The 20,739-nt window shown below is 37.3% G+C and overlaps 1 long non-coding RNA gene across 1 annotated transcript; it reads right to left on the reverse strand.

Annotated features, from left to right (window-relative positions):
- Window positions 1-4,956: 4,956 nt before the first annotated feature.
- LOC116216853 lies at window positions 4,957-5,811 on the reverse strand. Its single transcript, XR_004160401.1, has 3 exons — window positions 5,761-5,811; window positions 5,505-5,625; window positions 4,957-5,127 (listed from the first exon to the last, which is right to left on the reverse strand). It is a non-coding gene; the product is annotated as an uncharacterized LOC116216853 (long non-coding RNA).
- Window positions 5,812-20,739: the final 14,928 nt, after the last annotated feature.

Genomic DNA, 20,739 nt, shown 5'->3' on the forward strand with positions numbered 1-20,739 from the left:
TTTGCTATCTTGTGGCCCATAGAGAGCAATTTTCCAGCAATTATGTTCGTGCAAGAAGGGACAAAAACAATGACACCTGGAAATCTTAATCCATACGTTTCGTGTAACTTAAATAAGTACAATTATAGAATCAGAATCACTCAAGTTGGAAAAGACCTTAAAGATCATCGAGTCCAACTATGACCTAACCATACTACCCTAACTAACAACCCACTGCTAAATCATGTCCCTGAGCACCGCACCCAAACAGATTTTAAAAACAACTAGGGATGGTGAGTCAACTACCTCCCTGGAGAACCTACTTCAGTGCTTAACAACCCTTTCTGTACTTAAGTGTTTCCTGACATCCAACCTAAACTTACCCTGGTGCAACTTGAGGCCATTTCCCCTTGTCCTGTCACCTGTTATCAGTGAGAAGAGACCAACCCCATTCTCACTGTAAGCACCTTTCAGATATCGGAAGAGAGCACTGAAGGTCTCACCCAGCCTCCTCTGCCCCAGTTCCAAACACACCTGGAGATGAAAAACAATGATAAGTTTGGTCTCCAATTCGAAAAAACTCCAGGTAGAAATTCTCTTTAAAAAGGCCTTTTTGAACATTAATTAGAATGGAGAGACTGCATTTTCGAAAGTTGAATGCAAAGAACATCAACTCATCTCACTGCGTACAGCAGTACAATTTCATGGTAGAATACACACACATGCAGGCAAGACTAACTGCAGATCTCAAGCACAAACCAACTTCTAAAATATCAAGCCTAATCAGAAAAAACTGAGTTTGAGGATGTTTGAAATCTCGTTTTATGGTACGATAGAGACACACTCAAGACCACGGAGGATTTTTACAGCAGCAAAGTAAGCTAGACAGAAACAATCCGTCCCCAGAACTGATGTCTAGGAGTGCTAAAGAATTTTCATAAACAGGTTGGAGATACTTAACAATATTTATTTTCATGCTTTTTAGTCTCAAGTTTCTTTCACAGTACTCTTTAGAGGCATTGATTTTCATGTCATTTATGAACAGTAGACTCACAGGGCTTAGAACAGACATCTAAAGAATATTAGGTATTACTTCACTACTTTATGAAGAATGTGTTTTTATGGAAACAAACACTCAACTAATCAGGAAAAAAAGCATCAGATGTATTCACTATATCATTGTTTATCTCTATTTTGGCATTAACTCTAACTTAACTTTAAAAAAACGAATGTAATTAATATTAAGCCTACATTTAGGAAACAACTGCATGATAAATATTTAGAACACTGCTCAGAAAATTCCCCAGAATGTGTTTCTGAGCAGAAAGAGCAGAAATTCTCTGCATATCTGAACACAATCATTGTTTAATGCCCAGCTGCAAAGCGGCTCACCTTCGGTGCCTGATGCACCGCTTGGTATTTCACATACTTAAAAAAAGTACCAATGCTAGAATACAGTACTTCCAATGCTAAGCAGCCAAGTTTCTTTAAGCAAAAGAAAGAGCCTGACCACAGCAGCACAACACCACCTCCAGCAGCAGCTTCCCAAGTTAGCAGCATGAGAGGAACAGAAGTGAAGAAATAGCTTAATGATAAACCACTTGAGATAAACCCATTGCAGGTATCAGACAAGTTATCTTCAGTTAACCAGTTTGTTTTCTGGCTTCCTACATGGACTGTGACTATCTGAGCATTATTAATCGTTATTAACAATGCAGAAGGCTTTCAACTTTTCGGCTATTAATAAAACAATTAATAACATAAAGGAATGTGCTAAGTTTGCTTGGTAAAAACAGAAAAGAAAGCAGTATTTTAAGTAATAGTTCCAAATAATTATTGCTGAAATAGAAACCTCTAGAATAATTATAAATATTTCACTGATGGTGTCATAAGGTGCCTCACTTAAGAAATAATGTAGATGACTGCTCATGGCAAGCATCTCCAAGTAAAGCATTTGTGCCATCTACAAAAAGACAGTTCTCAGAAGGACCATATGAAGGTTATTTCTTCCCAGTTCTCAAGCCAACAACTTCGCATTTAAACTTAATTTTAGCACGTTTTCATCAGTGGATGAGTGTTTTTTATTTTTCAGATGAAGAACTAATTTTACAAAATATACCTTCTACACAACAGAGTAGGAAACAAATTTTAAATCTCCATTTGCACATTCAACAGACTCAGCCAGTGACTATTCTAGGTTTAATACATCTAGAGTTCACCACGGATATATGAAGTCTGCTCCCAAAGTCATGTTTCTTATTTTATTCTGTTGGCCCACGATATCAGAGGCAGACGTTGGTAGTGGAGGTTGAACTTTCCCACCACTACTCTGTCCAATTTTGTTGCCATATGACTGATGGTACCAGACAACAGACCAATAGTCCAACCCTAAGAGCAAATATAAAGTTGAATATTGTGAACTTAATGGAAGGTGGGTTTTTTTTTGTGTTTGTTTGTTTTTTCATCTATGATTCAAGACATGAATTCTTTTCCTAGCATGAAAACATCATCTACTATATCAGCAAGTGAACAGCTCGTGGTCCAGTAGATCTATTGTATCTAAGATACTTTCAACTACCAGCTTTGTACTCACTGAAATGGAGAAGCAGGATAGTGTACTAGCATTGGTACAATACATCCTGCTTCTATTATTTTACACGCAAAGTTCATTTGCAGATGAGAAGGCCTGAAAGCTGAGTCCTATCGAACCTGTAGGAGGCCATAATAAAAAACTGGCAGCACATGTATGCCATGATCCACAGCCCAAGCCCAAGCCCACCTCAGCTCACTCTGGAGCAGCTGCACACATACAGCTGCAAATTTTGAAAGGACTTTGTCACTACCAACCAAAGGACAGAACGTACAAAACCAACCACTCATCACAACATTCTCAAGCTTTTTCAGTATCCAATTACAGCAAGCTGTTCTGAAACTCATTCCAGTTGCTACTAAATTCAGTCATGCAGAACTTGTACTAAAAGTTGCTAAATAAAAGCAACTGAATAAAGGAAAAAATACTCATTTAATCTGTAGCATTAGTATTTAGTGCACAAAATCCAGTAGGATACACACATTCATCTAAAAAAATTTATATTATATATATACATCCACTTGCTTTAGCAAAGTTACACAGCATGTTTCTAGCCATCCACAAGACCACCTTGGGTTCCTTTTCTAAAGCAGGGACAAACCTGGCACTTGCCTCCATCATAACTGCTCTTTCAAGTAATTCTGTTTAGTCCAGGAACCTCTGCAGGATTCAACCTCAATAATTCCTCTAACACAAAGGTTACAAGAAAACCAGGTTCGATGTGTCTAACACTCCCATAGGTAGTTGTACAATTCTTACAAAATCATCTCTTCTTCACAGCTTTCCCAGTTACAATTTCTTGCGTTTATTGATATTTTTTTTCTCTCCTTTGAAGGGCAGATTTCGAATACTATTAGATTAAAATTATTTAAGTGAATTTTTACAAAACACCATTTTGTAGCTCTTTGTCCACGCGCAGCAGCAGTTTCAGTAAGACCAAAGCAAATGAACTGCAGCCAGATTTGTTTAACAACTGAGATTTTTTGCTGATAATTTTGTAGGATACATAGACCTGCTGTTAGCAGGAGAGCTATTCCAACACAAGACGGTACTCGCCAGGCTTCTCCCAAAAGTATGCTGCCACTGTGCAACAATTTCAACAAGAACTAAACTAAAAATAACCAATTCAAATTGTTTCCTAAGTTCCAAATAAAGATTAAAAGACCTATAATTTTCTTCCACCTTAGATTTCCATGTATTCATCTGAGATACTGCAGGTCTCATTTTTCATAAATGCTTCGCATACCCAAAAATCTTACTGCATGTTGAGTGTCAACAAACCCAAGTAACCACAGAGGCTACAACCCATGTCCCTGCCTGCCCACCCACAGGGAAACACACAAAGAAATTCTCTGCTAAGCAAATTGGGTATCACTGTAATATATATATATACATATATATATGTAGATGTTTATGTATTCACACACAAGATAGTTGCATCACACGCACTAACACTGTGTGGCATTTACAGCCATTTAATAATGATACACAGAAGTTCATAATATGCAATATGACTACCATCTGTTTGCAATGTTCTTTTGCGATATATAAGTTCAAATATCCCTTTATAAGAGGAACAGCCAACTAAGTTCACACATACTGTGCATTACAGTTGAGTAAACTGACAAAATTGTAACAGATCTCGAAGAGTAACCACATGCACTTGATTATGATCTTTCAGTACTGAACAAAAGCTTACAAAGATCAGATTCATAAGATGAAAGTCTTTGCATAAAGCAACATTTCCATCTTCAGGACGATGGAGGAATTATAATGAAAGAGTGGATAATGAAAGAGTGGAGCATCCCCACTATTTAAGAGACGTTCTGTTCAAATCAAGTCACGTCATTGAACCAAACAGAGCATTGAAGACCAAAAATATTTCCATAACTTATGTCCTGGCTGTATAAACGTCACATAAAATTTTAAATCATACTTAGAATGAAAGTTATTCTCTACGCGTTTGCTTAAATTTTGCTATTGCTGCAAATATTCCTGCTTGTTTTTATTCACTGTAACATTCACTGATTGTAAATACAGGAGGAATGCATCACTTCTGCATTTATTTGCACAACTGTGTACAGTCACACATTTTGACTGCTCAGATACCCTACAGTATGCCACGTTGAAAGCAAAAGGAAGAATCCAATGAAACAGCAAGATGAAGAAGTTATGAAAATCATGTGTAGTAGATATAACAGAAAGAAGGGATGTTATCCAAAGGGGTGCGGACAGGTTGGAAAAGAGGGTCCACAGGAACCTAAAGAGATTGAACAAGGCCTGAAGAGAACTGCTTATTAGATGAAGTTTCCGTGCATACCTTAAATTCCAACAGTAAAAGGTACTTGTTACAGAAGAATTTTTATTTTTTTTTTAACCAGATTGATAATCCACATTCAAAACAGATTCAGAATCACCTTCGAGCTCAGGTAACAGACTCTGTTCCACAGGCTTTCCTTCATTGTGCATATGATGCTCATCACGCATATGATGAATAAATGAGAGCTGTCAATAGGAACTGATATTTCATTCCACAATCTTATTTGAAGAGGATACCTCTAGGGAAAAGAAACAGATTAAAAGCACTTATTTTTCATAATCGTATAAATAACTGAACAAATATTTAGACAGTTGCAAGCATGGTCGTAGTTTTTCTTTTTTATTGAAATTAACCAACCAACCAGTAGGAGTCTTTTTCTCCCTGTCTCCTAACCACTGTAATAACTGTTTTAATTTTTTTCTTTTTTTAACCTTCCTGTAGCTGCTTCTTTTACTTCATGTTTATAATTGTATTATATACTCTACTTTGTAGCATATGCCTTTGCTAGCTGAAATAACTTGGTCATAAAAGTTGTTCGACATACTTAAAAAGAAAAAACAGTAAAACATTAGTATAAAACGTATTTGAGGAGTCAGATGTCTGTTGACATGTTACCTGTGAAATAACTCCGATGGAAAAACAGGCCTGGTACAACAAAGTCAATAGGTTTGTTGAATGCAGATGATTCATTTCTCATGGAAACACATGAAGATTACATCAGGTTCAAAACACCTGACTAAAAAACCCAACAGGACTAATAAGTCACATGCATTGAGTCTCTGAAAACATAAGCATTTCAATGAACTTGTTTAGGACAGCCTTGGGGCCATGCCCACTGACTTCTGCTGAAGTACCTTTTTTTAATACCCACCCTGAACATCTCCTGATCCAGTTCTATATTATTCCCTTGGGTCCTAAAGCTGGTGACCAGAGAGAAAAGATCATAAACAGTTAAAGTGCATAGCAAACTGATGAATAAGATGACAAAAACAGGTTGATTAAATGGCTAAGGAGTAAGGAAGCATTTACAATGGAGAATGTGCAACTGTCCAGGTAAGTGAAGAATTAGTTGGTTAACACAGCTCTTGAACGTCTGCCTTGAGACTGTTCTTTGTTATGAAATTTTAGGATAGAAAATCATTTGAGTGATAGCATGAAGAACTTGATGATTGTCTATGATGAACGGAATGGCCCTAACGTGCAAAATGCAAGATGTGACATAATTCAGTAAAGATAAGACAGTCATTTTAAAAGAGAATTTTTGTAGTAAGAATTATTGTTTCTTTGGTTACGAGGTCATGGAAAAAGGTTGGTTTGGAGCTAAAGAAAATACACACAGCTTTAAGAGGGAAAGACGACAGCACTGCAGTCTGTACTGCTCACATGGGATTTGAGTGAAACACTTGGTGTGCAGATTTTACTTCACTCAGTGTTGTTGTTTCCCTAAAGAATATTATTTACTTAAGTTTTATAGCAGCTGGAAGGCAGAGGGGGAAAAAAAATTCAATACTGCTGTATGGAAAGAACTGGGTTTTTGTTGTTGTTGTTGAAGGAAAAGTTTGCAACATTTTCTATTTTTTTTTTTTCCTTCTGGATCCTAAACTTTACAATCAATGGTGTTCACAACAAAACGGATGAAAGCAAAGCAGCAGCACGGAGTCTGCCACGGTTTGGGAATAAGCCTTCTGTAGTTGGTAGCTTTTGTCTAGCTCATGAAGATTTTGACTAGATGATAAAAATGAAAGATATTTTCAGCTAACAGGATTTATAAGCTTAAACATTCTGACAAAACAGATGTCTCTTCATTTTGAAGAGGCCTGTCGAGCTAATGAATAATTACGCAAAGAATATTAAGTTCTAAAATAAAAATAAATCCTCTAGTTCTGTACCGACCTCAGACAGTGGGTGTTCACTCACACTTCTACAATTTGTGTTTTTCAGAGATAAAGAGGAAAGAATTGAAGAAATGATTTTGAGTTTTATCTTTTCTTTCTGCACACCCACTGTGTCTATTGACAGTCTTCTCTCCCTATTTCTTTACTTGAGAAATGCAAATTCTACCTTCCCCTATGATTTCACTGACCGCTCCCTTGACTCAAACTCACTAGTTCTGAAGCATGCATCTTACAAAGGAAGCTCGTGTTTCTGCAGGCTTCCAGATATAGTTTACTACTTTAAAACAATTTTAAAGCAAAACTGACTCCTCTTTCATTTTGGCACTGAATACTATAAACTCATGTATTTAAGGTGAGAGTTTGGTAAAGGGCGTAGAAACCATGTTTGTTCTTTTATTTACGAAAATATAAAGTGAAAGGACATGATATTGAAAATCTTAAAAATGGTATAGGATTGTTATTCCACTGGAATGCCTGCTACTGGAATAGCACAAGACATGTCTCATTTAAATTAAGTCAAATCATCTCAAATGGCAATGTTATTCTGTCCTGGAGCGTGTGGAAAAAGAGCAAAGTGAATGGACAATCTCCTTGAATACTGTAGAGACATCAATAACAAACAGAGGATAAGAAATTGCTTATCTCCTTCTACAGAGATGAATTAGCACATTATGATTTGGAAGTCTCAAAGAGGTAAAGTTGTGGAAAAAAACGGTCTGAATCAAAGTTAAAATGTATGGGAAAGAGGGTTTTCTTCATCTTTAAGATGCATCTTGTTTTTCTCCACAAGTTGGGTCTTAATATGGCAGCTTTTATATATAATTCCCCATTCATATCTGTTCACCAACAAAATCCCCAAACGAAATAATACGCAAAAGCTTTAAAGTCCTTATCTCGGCATGTGCACACAAGGGAATATGTTGAACTCTTGATTCCTTTCCTTTATAATGCTTTTAAGGCTTGGGCTTTTGTGTGCGCACTCTAATAGAGCATAATGGCATATTCCTTAAAGCTTAGATATCAGCAGTATGTTTTAGGCTCAACTACAGTTCATGTCGAAGTAATAATGCAACGTGTTCAGTTGTGGGTACTTGAAAGGAATCGGGTTATTTTATTTTTCTTTCATGTAAAATATAATCCTGATGGAATTCTTCTATACTTTGATTTAAATATCATGTATCTGTTTCTCTCAGATGAAACACGGGAGATCTCTGAAGCAGTTCAGTAATACAGTTCTTAGGTTCTGTAGACACTGTCATTTTCTTTCCTTAGGGGGTAAAAGAGAAAATGGGCAAGTTTATAAGTTTATAAGCAGATTAAGTTCAACCTTACATAGACCTTCTTGAAACATTACAACACAAAAAGCAAACACTACCAAATTTTCAGTTAATATATTATTCAGGAGTACATAAGATCTTCCATGATTTAGTACAATTAAATCACGTTAGCCTAAATCAGACTGCATGTAATACGTAACGCTTTATAATATTAATAATAAAATACATAGCGGGGTTGTTCCCAAAGGGACTATGTGCAGTAGGTGAACTTTCAATACTTGGCATGGCTCTGCTTATCAAAGTGATGCCTACCAGAGATGCTGGGGATTCTCAGGCTCTTGTACGAAGAGACTTGATAATACCTCTGTTTCCATTCCCTGCCTTCTCATGCATACACGCTTTGACAGGCATCAGGGGAATTACGAAGGCAGCAGATGGTCTGTGCACAGTTCCCTCAAGCATAAAACAACATTTCTGTACTTGTTGTCAGGACCTCAAATTGCACACTGTTCTGTCTGATTATTTTCAAAGTCTAGATTGGCCATGGGGGCTCAGATGAGAAATAATTGCGTACCACAAAGTGAGAGCGAGGGCTGAATTAAAGTGGCAAGCAACTGGATTGAAACTAACTTCTAAGCCAAAGTCACATGCACTCATTTTTAACTAGGTTTGTTTCTTTTAATTTCCATGAAAGCAATGACCTCTACCAAAAACTTTGCAAGGCAGAGGTTTGTGAGCAGTGTACTTATCAAGGGCTTTTCCTGTTTCTCCCTCACTCAGCAAGTACATTTATTTTTAATGCATGATATTCAGCAATGAGAAAAGAACCTGTAGCACCTTAGTTGAAAATAAGAATTCACATGTAGAATTAAGAACATCGACTCCAATTGAGTCTGTTATCAGGTACTACTCTGCTGTAATTCAAGTAACTGTAATGTATTGTTTCTTCAAGGAATGCAATGCCTGTTTTACTTTAAAAAAAGTAAAAAAAACAGCTGCACAGAATTTTTCCCCAGACATATTAGATAATGTCAAGTTTAAATCCGTATGAGAGTCTGCAGAGATATTCATGCAGATGGAACTGTGGAAAGCTGAAGGAAAGATTTTCCTACACCCTCTGGGTTTAAACCCATTTGTTTAGTTTGTTTTCCTCCCTGGTTCAGCTTTTAACTCTCAGCAACTCACGTACTAACTTACTTGGAAAGTGTTTAACATACATGAAGTCGACATGCAGCCTGAATGAATGGATTGATATTTCAAGGAAGGAAAAAAGGGATGAAGCAAGAGTTTTGCAAATGGTGGTAACTCACTTTTCCCAGTGGAGGGAAAAACCAAGGTCCAAGTTCATTATCACATGGATTCAGTCGCCAAGAAAAATTCTATACTTATACAAGAGCTTTCCCTGGCTTTCATCTCGTCATGACTATCTCTCAGAGATCCTTCCACCAAAAAAAGTACTGAATTTGACAAATTGGGCTTGCAGAAAAGTCTCTGAATATTAAGTCCATCATCTGTTTGATTAACACAATGTGTTTTCAGGTCAGCACAATGACCTGAAAAATATGACCCAGAGTATGACAGACAACTAAGAGAAACATGAAAATGTGAGAGAAACCTCTACCATCATCATTTCTTGAAAAAAAAGAAAAAAGAAAAAAAATAGGATAGCAGATTCCCACTTATTCCCGGCTTAATCAAGAGAAACCTTTACTGACCAAAAGCATGAAAATAAACCAAGTCAGTAATGGAGTTGTGAACTGACTGAAAGCAGACTACTATCAACAGAAGAGAGAAGCTAATCAGTTTAATTTTCTCAGCGTTTGTCCAATTTGTCTTTTTGCTTTCACATACCACAGAGGGCACCGAAGATGCAAGGGAAATGGTATAAAACTAAATACAGGCTTTATTTTAAATAGCAAGGACATGCAAGCCTATCTGCAGTGCAAGGTCAGAACAGATATCTCAGTAGCTGGGGGTTGTTTTCCCCATAGCTTTGAGACAGGTATCACACATTGGAAAAAATTCTGTTCTGGTCAGTGCACACAAAGGTAAAAGAAGAGATGACAAAACAATGCATCACAACAGCATAAAGAATTGAATGACCTGCAGATATTTTTCTCCCGACTTGAGGTTCAGGTCTGTAGTACCATGCTTTATTTCAGGTGGCTCTGCTTTCTTCTGTGGATGTTACACATAACAGGGAATTTCATTTTGACCAAATATTCAAAGTCTTTGCCTACCTGTCTGCATGTACTTTTTTCATCAGCCCTTGTAACCTGCTTTCTTTGAGCCCAGCTCATACAGCCATACGATCTGTAGTTAATATGGTCTAGTGATAAATATAACTATATAGCTACGATTATATCTGTATACACATATTTAGGAAGCATCCTTGCAGGAATACATCTTCCAGACAGCAAGTTGACCATGACTTGCCAGGAACGCGCAGTCATTAAAAAACATTAACAATTCTGACTACATATGTTTAAAGACCATGAGAATGGCTAACTACATGCTGTTCAGATGTTGTTGGTGTTCAAGACTGACTCAATTCCCGAACAACCTTATGTGATCAGGTCTGCACTGAGCAGGAAGAGGTTGAACTAAGACTACGCCATATCCCTTCTAACCTTAACTACTTAATTTCTGGCCTAGCCAATTGCTATCTACATAGCATCTTATAGGGCAGTTTTATTAAGTGCAATCCTGAGATTAAACCAATAAAACACAGGTTTGTTTTAGCTCCTGTTATACTTGCTGTTCTGTGAGCAGCTGTAAATCCTTTCTTAAAGATTTTAACTGCTATTACATGCTTTATCCTGTTTGTCTTTCCTTAAGCTTAGGTGACGGTTTTCTCTATTGGATTCCAGAGCAACTATGCTAGAAAATGAACACTGATACAATATAGTGTTGTCCTTTTAAACCACTTGACAACCCAGAAGCCCACTTCAGGGAACTAAGAAGTCAACCTATGATCTTCCTCTATTTTTTTCCTTGTTTTTCTGAATCATCTTTGTTTTAATACTTACTCTTAACTGCATGCACCAACATCTCTTAACGATTCTATCACTCATTCAGAATTCCATTTCCACTCAGTTTCACACCTTCCTACTTAAGTGGTTCTGTAAAAATAGTAGCATCTCAACAGTAACGGAAGTCTCATATCTGTCAAATGCAAGACTACCTTTGTTAACTGTCTCTTACGCATTGCTCCTCTCTTTTTGAACACAGTGAACATTTTCAAATATGCTATAATAGTAGGAGCACTGCAGAATCTTATCTTTACAATGATAAATATAACTGGACAACTTTTTTTTTTAAGTTATAAACAAAGAAAAAAAAACCCACCAATTTTTCTTAAAATGACCTTTCCTGAACTTACATTTTCACCTAATGGAAAAATCAAGTACACATGGAAATCAAAATTCCTGAAAGTAGACTGAATTTCCTGACAACAAACTCACTCTGAGGAAAAAAAAAAATTATGTCTCCATGTTCTCTCACACATATCAACAAGCTCTTCTTTCAGAGATTACACTTGAATGCTGCGCAACAACTTTTTCACCTGCATTTCTGACAATAATTACCCATATCCCTTGATATGTGTTTGACAGCATAGAACTATTCAGTTAAATTTAAAAAATATCAACAAGGTTACTTGTTAATAAACTGGTTTAGTAACACCTCCTTTTGAAATAAAGCATCATTCAGCATAATCCATTCTCTTCAGTCTCTCATGTAAAACTTTCCTTCAAGACCTTTTTAATTTCATCCTCTCATGCTCTCAGCTGCTATTCATCTCTCACTAGATATCTACCACTTTCTGGCTTCCCTTTGCAGTCCATCTTTTCACCATCTGTTCCTTCTAACCCTTCACTGCTGATCTTTTCTTATTTGGTTCATTTTACTCCATCCATCCACTCCTTTTGCTATTAAGTTATCAGGCTCATGCTATTTGGTGCTTTTTTTTCCCCCCCACTATCTTTGGCATGCATTAATACCCCCCATGTATAAGATGTCACTCAAAAGCTTCTTGTCACCACATTTTAGTACCTCCAAAAAACTCATCAAATGATGAGTAGCTAACTTACTCTGACAAAAAAAGTCAATGAATAAATGAGTATAGCACTATGACTTAAGCTATATTTCATGGAGGATCACTAATTACTTCTCCATCTCATCCTCCTACGAATACTGGGGTATTCAGTGACTGAACCCTCTTCTAGGTTCAGCATTAAGTGCGACAAGAGAGGAAGTACCACATTCAAATCAAACTCATTTCAATGAATTATTTCAGTGAAAAACTGTCAACACACAGACAAGCACTGAAAACGTGTGGTGCACACAACAATATCACACTTGCTGGCCGTTTCAGGGAGAGCCTTGTGGTACACCAACTAAATTCTATACCCTGCCACATGAGCTACCCACAGCTGACTAGTTGTAGAAATAGATGGAAATTTGAATGAAATTCTGACATGGCCTTCTTCAGTAGTGAAGAATAAACGTTCCCACACAGTATATGCTGTGGAGATAAATTATTTCTGTGTTAAAACATACAGTAATAAATAACATCTTATTACATCTTTCTATTACTCAAGTCCGTTAAAAATTTTAGCTAACAGCTCAGCTTGCTCCATCTAGCAATCCATCACAGAATCTTTCCAAGAAAGAGGAATCATAACTGATGTTAGAAATGTCAAGCTTCGCTTTCAAACATGGTTTCCCAAGATACAGTCATTTGGTTTATTGAATTCACTGTATGCTTTCCTAAAATCATTTTGACATGAGGAACAAGAAAGCCATTCTGTCGCAATGGACAGACTTGACTTTAGTGTAAGCATGAGACAAGAAGATTACTCTGAGGTTATTTTCAGAGTCAAAAGTAGGGCAACTTGCTACAACATGACAAACTAGCTTTGGGTACCTGCTGTAAGCCACAACGAACTGAAAGATTCAGTAACACAGCATGGTACCCTTGCACTACAGAATCACTGTTTTTAAGTGATCAAGTGAGATTTGAAAGAGAATGCACAGCATATAGAAATGATTGTTATAATATTAGTGTTCTTCCTCCTTCAGTCTTGTCCCTTGTCCACAAGAAGGTTTACACCTAGCTATAAATGCAATCAGTCAGCCAGGCATCACCTGATGGCAACTGCACAATTAGGGGAGGACAGTCTCCAGTGCACGCTGAATTTTAACACCGACTGGCAAACAAGACAACCACGATAACTGACTGTTGGATGGATATGCTGCACTCACGTAATTCAGGCTACCCCAAGAACCTCTCCTCTGCTCTATAAGCCTTTGAACCTTTACTTAATAAAAGCCAAGATCTCTGAAGTAACTACTACCACATCAATCTTGTAGACGTCAATAATTTTAGTCAGACTGGCGGGACAACACTGTATTAGCAGGCCAAACAACTATTTTCTAATACTCTGAGCCAGTTTGAAGTCACACAAACACAGAAAACACAATGTTGCTTCAGAGCTAGAAAGCACTGCTGAGATCTCAGCTTGGGCTTGACACAGCACTAATTAACTGCATGCAAAGGACATCTGCTTGGCTTGGAACAAGCATCTATGATTTCTGTCCAGCTTCAAACACTGGGGAGATAATAGCTCTGCTCTCAGTGTCAAACCATTTCTGGCCATGCAGAGGCAGCCTTCTTCAAATCCTGACTGCCAGTTACACATTTAGTGAACTTGTGATGAAACTCCTGCTGTTCCAAGAGCCAGATCGAGGCTATCCTGCTTCAGTCCTAAGTTCAGATGACCTCACATCACACAAATGATAGATTTACCCTTGGCACAGTGAAGAGTCCCTCTTCAAGCAAGCTATGTTCTAACATATCAGTTAAGCACTTAGTGATTAACTTGTACAGATCTAGAAATGGTTCATCTGGCTTCCTTGCATTGATCTCCTGGTAGGGACCACGATAGGGGCAAGCTGTGTTATTTGCTGCAGCAGATGAGATCAGCTAATCTCTTCCAATGTAGTTCCCTCAATACTAAATGAACATAAGCTAAAATACAAGTAATAAAAGCCTTATTTTTACTCTGCTTTTAAAGCAAACGCTTCCTCATTGCACGTAAATCAAGCAAAACTTTTCATAATTTTTTTTTTTATGATTGCCACTAATCATCACAATTGAATTGAGAAGATTTAAAAGCTTTTGATCATGAAGCAATCACTTGCTTTAGACTAATTATTTAGTAATCATCTATGTGTCTTAACTGTACTTACATGCCATTTTCCCTCCACGGTTCCCAGTAGCCATGCCTGAACTATAGACAAGCGATGAGAAAATTCTTGCATGGAAAATTTCTTAAATTCCCTCCACCAGTATATGTTTATTTCTTTAAACTGGAAATTACTGTGAAAACTAAATGGTAAGAAAAGCCGACTCCAAAACCTTCAGCTCATGGTAATTATGACCCATCTCTACAGAAGACTGACACTGGAACACCAACTACGCTTACTTTTGGCGGCATACCTGACATACTGCAGGACTCACAGCCATACCTTTTTATGCTAAGCTACAAAAATCCATTACAAAGTTTAGAGTATTTTTTTTTTTTTATTTCAAGTAAAGTCAAGTCTACTTTGTATCAAAAATTACCATCATGCTTCCCCAACATATCCTAAAAGGAGGAGGTGGGGGAGAGCATCCTTTCAGCAATTTCTTAAGCCCAAAGGTAGCTCCTGCATCAAATACCTCTGTGCAGGTGACTCGGGTGATGTCAAAGAAAACCCTTCTATTTTAGATCTGTGTGCAACAGGTAATAGATTGAGGAAATACAACAGGTGACAACTGTCTTTTGCAGCTATTTCTTCTGCAATGGATTTAGTATTTAAGCAGAAACAATCTTCTTAACAGTTCACATTCCCCTTTAGATCTTCACCTTTTTCTTTCATTAATGAAAAAGCGACGATTTTTATGCAAATCAAAGTCCTGAGGGCATCTTCCAATCATCAGCACTTCCACTGGCAGGACAGGTATAACAAAAATCAGTACTGATGCATTATTGAGGCTCCCTGCTGCACTGTTGTTCAATGAATCTTTCTGTATTTTTGCCTCTAAAATAAAACAGGGAACTGAGCATTCCCATCAAATTCAACTTTATCACCAAGTAAAGTTGTCCCATTCCTTTCAATAATGAACTCTAGATCCCTGATGAGTAACTTGCATTTAACTGGCAACACTGTGGGCTGCTTATATTAACCGCAACAGTCTGAACAGCTTGAACCTCAATAAAATGTGCAGTAAATGACCGAGCTAATTTACCATCATTAATCCTCAAACCAATAGAATAATTTCACGTCCACACAGCAGCCTGCACACAGTCCCCAACGTAAACATGCCCTAGTAGGAAATCAACACCAAAATGTGCTGCAGCCCTACTACCAAGGATATCACTTTAGGGAAAATAGCTGTGTAATTACCGAGACCTATCTCCAGCCATATTGCATGAGTCACACACAATTTGGGCTTGGGAAACAACACTTGTGCTGTTAACTACTGGATCTGCCCTGGAATCTGCCTGCTGCAACACTTTGCGGAAAAGGCTCTTATTTTATCTGCAAACTGTTTGCCTCTAGTGTCAATACAAACACGGCATTACTAGGGAAGGAAAACACAACGCCAAGCTGAAAATGAGATGGATTAACCTCCACAATAACCAGTCATTGCTGTAACACTTAAATCACTTTTTTAAAGTAGTTTGAAAACTTAGTTGTAAAGACTGGAAGGTCCCCCAAAACATTAATGAACACGATTTCAGCAAGGCATTTAAAACGCTCTTTACACACACACACACACACACACACACACACACACACACACACTCGGTTCACACAGTTACTGCTTGAACTTTGAATACTTGAAGGTAATGAACACATCTAAACCTTTCAAAATGTCTGATAAATTCTCCACTCTACAGGGAGCATATTAATCACAAATTACTCTGGTGAGGGTCCACATGGCAGAACATAAACAGTTTTTAAGCTAAGAAAATAAATAGAAAATGGAACATATCTAAGTTTAAAAATGTTAATTTCAGTACCACATATGAGAAGGTAATTTTCAAGGGAAGTTTGTCTATCTATAGTTTTGACTTGGACTCTTAGGTGCTTTTAACAAAAATAACTCAAAGTCAGTTAATTGGTATTAGGCAGTTAAGCCAAACATCATTAAACAGTTATGACACAATAAGAATTTATTTCCATCTCAGCTTACTTTAAGTGACACTTCCCTTTGTTGTTGGGTGTTTTTTTTTATTTTCTGCTTTTTAAAAATTTAAGGTTTTTTTTTCTTTCACAACTGCATTGCAGTGCACTACAAAAACAGGAGAAAGGATGGCTCAAAAAATTAGAGTTGTGTCATTTGCTTAACTACAATACAACATTTCTATCAGCAACAGAACGAGAACAGAGCTTCATGCGGTACAACATTCACCTGATTGTTTCTGCACCAAAAGTGATCATTAGGATAACTGAGTGCACAGCAAAACTGATTTTTTACCTGAATTAAGTGATGTAATGAAGCTTCCAAGTACTGCCCCTCACTTCAGTTTATGTCAGCTTATAGCTAGGAATTGGTGCTCAACGTAAAGAGAAAGAGTTTTGGAACTATTTCCTATGAAGGAGACTCTTTATAGGACTCCTATAATGGAGACTTGTGTGCATTAGAAATACACACAAATCTTAGCAAGTAAGCATTACCGATTTAAAAGACACCGAACTCAGCAGAGTTTAAAAATTAACCAATAAAACCACACTAAAATCAGTGAGGTTTTGAAATCATTCCTCAAAGTGCAATTTAAGTGTATTCCCCACAAAAGCTAAACAACAAGGCGAGAGTGGCATAAAAATATTTTTCAGCCGTTCCAGCCGTTTCACCACTTTTCTTTGTACTGATGTATTTAAAGGCAGCCATTACAGACAGAAAGCAAGTGCAACCCTCACTTGCATAATGCTCTCTTTCACGCATTTCCAGAACATTTAACCAAAACTCTCTAGACCACCTTTAATCTTGAATAAAACCAACATAAATCCAAGTGTAAAAAAATATTATTACAATAGATCCACTAAAGAACAGTGGATATGTTTAAAGAAAGAAAAGATCCTCTCCTTCTCACACTCCTACAGGCAGATTAGATGTTTTGAGAAGACCTCAGGTGGGTCATTATCTTCTGCAAACACAAGAGTATTTTCCAGAATCTGTGTGAAAAAAATTGAATAGAACAAATCTAAATCCAAGTTTAAATTTGTTCCTGCAAGTTAATCTTAAGCTTGAGTCTTCATCTGTCATTTTAATTGTTTTGCCTTCAAGATGTTCTGCATCAAGTTCTCTTTGCAAATTAAACAAGTCACCTCTAGCACAAACACATCTCTGCCTTCCTGTGATCACTCAAAAAAGGTAGGAAGAAAGTCAGTTTCCCTAAAAAGATTAGTACAGTTACATAACTCAGGAGAGAAAGAATTACCGGAACGTATTGTGGGAATTTAAGACATACACATTCCCACAGATAGTAAATAAGTCTAAGAAGTTACATTTCCCAACCACTAAGCATGTTTTACGGCAGTATTAAAGAAAACCTCAATATTAAAAGAAACCTACATCTCTCTTAGCAATACCTTACTTCCTGCAGTCGTGTGAAAGCTAAAAATAATAGTACACTTATAAGTGTGCACATTACTATTTCTAAGAACTTTCTGACTCATTCTCAACTTCGTGATTAGGTAGTCAATAAAAAATAAGTAGTACAAATGCCATTCATTTACTGCTCAGTCCTCGAGTTCACATTTCTGACCTTTACCCATGTAGACAGATATTAACTGCAGTAAGGACTTAATTATTTGCCTTCTGGGAGTTTTGCTGAAGAGGTTACAATGCTACTTCACAGACTTGTCTTTGCAACCGAGGGTTCATGAGCCCTGAAGAGGAAAAAGGAAGGTAGGTGAGGAGCTGGAAAATGTAGTCGACAGTCTATGTCTCTACAATAAAACAAAATACAGTTACTTCTTCAGTTCTGGGATTCTCGGCCAATGCTCACCAATATTTAACTCCACCCATTTTATGTGTGCACATTAGCCAGTCTTACCAGCAAGCAGGCATCAAAGCAGCTTATTCTCTGTAATTAAGTGCTTTCTCACACACACTAACTGCAGCATTTGACATACCATAGGAAAGCAACATATAACTCTCAGTGTTGTACTGCTTTATGTCTATCTGTATAAGTACGGATGACATCTCACATGACAATTCAGTACCTGTATGTCAGTGCTATTCTACATAGTCCACACAGATTAACTCTGTTAATTCTAACCTCCTAAGTGAATATTATTACTTAGGATATCAGTAAAGTTGAAAATCAGCTGTGCTTCAACATTAAGAAATAAATTATTGTAGTCAAAATAATAATTTACTCCAGATTTGTAAAAGAGAAGCCTATACAAGTACATCTGCACATCAGCAACTCCACAGCACATGAACTCTGAGCATACCGAAAGGGTACTGATGTCACTGACCCTTCCCATGGGACAAGCAAAGCACAGTAACCTGTGTGGGATGCAACTTGATCCACCTAGTAAGTATTTTCCATGTCTATACCACCTGATATCTGTGCCTTCATTAAGTGAAGAAGCTTAAGTAGTAAAGCCCCTCACAGATTTCATGTAAAGTTACAGCTATCTCTGGATGTAAAGCATTCTGTCTTTGATTAACTAATTATCTTCTATTTTTTTTTTTAATTCTGTTTCTAATTAACCTGCACCTCGAATTTGATACAGAAAGGGCAAAAACCAGTTCCTTTCAGATGGCACTGTTTCATCAGAAAATGCTTTTAAATGCTAGGATGCTGTACATCCTAACAACTACAGTATCCTGGGGGACTTCCTTTATCTTCTATGAAAATGCTGTACCACTTAAGCTTTAAGAACTACTTTATCATCATGTAAATTTAATAATGTTTTGTTTCTGGCTAGGTCTGTTGGTGGGCATCAGCCATTCGATGTGCCTCTACCTTTCACTTAGTTTCGAGGTAAGCTATCTTCTCCACACTATCCATTGGACTATAGAAGCTAACTTTAGTTTACAGAGGATTTGAGCCCATCTCTTGTCTGAGGTCTGAAATCAAAGACTAAGCAAGTACCTAAAACAGCAAAGCAATGAAGGAAAATAAATGCAACTACCGATCTTCAAGCAACAGGACATACAATGCATTCAGTAGCTTTTCAAGCATTCCCCACTTCTGACCAGCAACACTGGATCATGCCTAAGATCTGCTGCTCATTGGTAGATATTTCTTGCGGGCATTTCCATGGTGATACCGCATTGGTGACAACAAAACCACAATTCACTATCATTAATATACTGGTTTCTAAACACCTAAGCAGGTATCGATCCACTGCCTGGCTCAAAAACAGCCCGGACATTAGAAAAAGCACTTAGATGCCAAGTCTTTTTTTAATGAAATTATGTTCTTACAAAAAAAAGATAGGTACAAGTTGTAATAAGTTGTATACATGTATAGAGTTGTATGAAGCTGTATATTGCAATTCTACAAAGAATAAGCCTCTTAATTTCAACTTCTCATATATTTCTCCCATGCTTTCCAATGAACCAAGAGCTTCCCTATAATCACAACCAACTTGGCCAGAAGCAGGGAGAAAGCTATAACCCTGCGCACCAAGGATAAAGCTACACAGTCCTTAAGCTCATGACATCAACATTTGTCTGCCACAGAAGACCCATTTGCAAAAAGAAAATTGAGCATCAAACAATCACGACAAATTAGTTTTGAACCTCATTTCTGCTAGGTAACATGATATTACTGCTACCAAATAAACCTTTCTCTTCCAGGTGCATAAATCACTGCAAAGTCACTTTATCTTCTATTATTCTCCATGAAAGCGGGAAGTCATTCTTCAGATTTTTAATAAGAATCTCCTTTAAGGGCTGTACAATGCATTTCAATACAAGCAGCACTGCCTAGAATATTTCCGTTGGCTGCTGTAAAACGAGATGAATGCTCCAAAGACAAAACCAGCATGAGCATGATGACTTTGTACCTCAGCCCTTCATAAGGGCTCCCGAGACAACCTACTTAAGATAGAAGGAAACAATAAGGGTTTCTGAAACAGTTAAGCTAATTTTCATGGAAGCAACTCACAGGAAAATCTAGCTCACTAAGAGAAAGTAAACCACACACCATAGGATGAATGTCACCTGTACAACGTAGGCAGTGTGGTGTGACCTACAGTAATTTACAGAATGAACTAATTCCTTTGACATTTGAGTTCCGTGTCTCCTCCTTCACTTCCTTCTGGAAATGTTTGTTTCTACAGAACAATTCCAGTCTTCATAGTGACAAAAATCACACAGATTATTTTTCAGAACACTCAACCGAGTTTTAACACCAAGAAGTAAACAACTGAACTTATTCGTAGTACCTGAATCAAATAATCCATTTTCCTGAACTGAGGACAGGTAATTTCATCATGTTAATTTTGCAACCTTCTCAGCTTGGCTTAATCATATCAAAAATGGTCTGTGAAAAGATCGTAGTGTGGCACTGCCAAATCCTATCAGCCAGGAGAAGATATGGAGGAGGAGCTCTCTCAGTAAGAGTAAGTAAAAAACAAGCAGTAATTCATTATGTAGTGACA

The sequence above is a fragment of the Meleagris gallopavo genome, chromosome 7 (genome assembly GCF_000146605.3).
Source record: "Meleagris gallopavo isolate NT-WF06-2002-E0010 breed Aviagen turkey brand Nicholas breeding stock chromosome 7, Turkey_5.1, whole genome shotgun sequence".
Classification (NCBI taxonomy): Eukaryota; Metazoa; Chordata; class Aves; order Galliformes; family Phasianidae; genus Meleagris; species Meleagris gallopavo.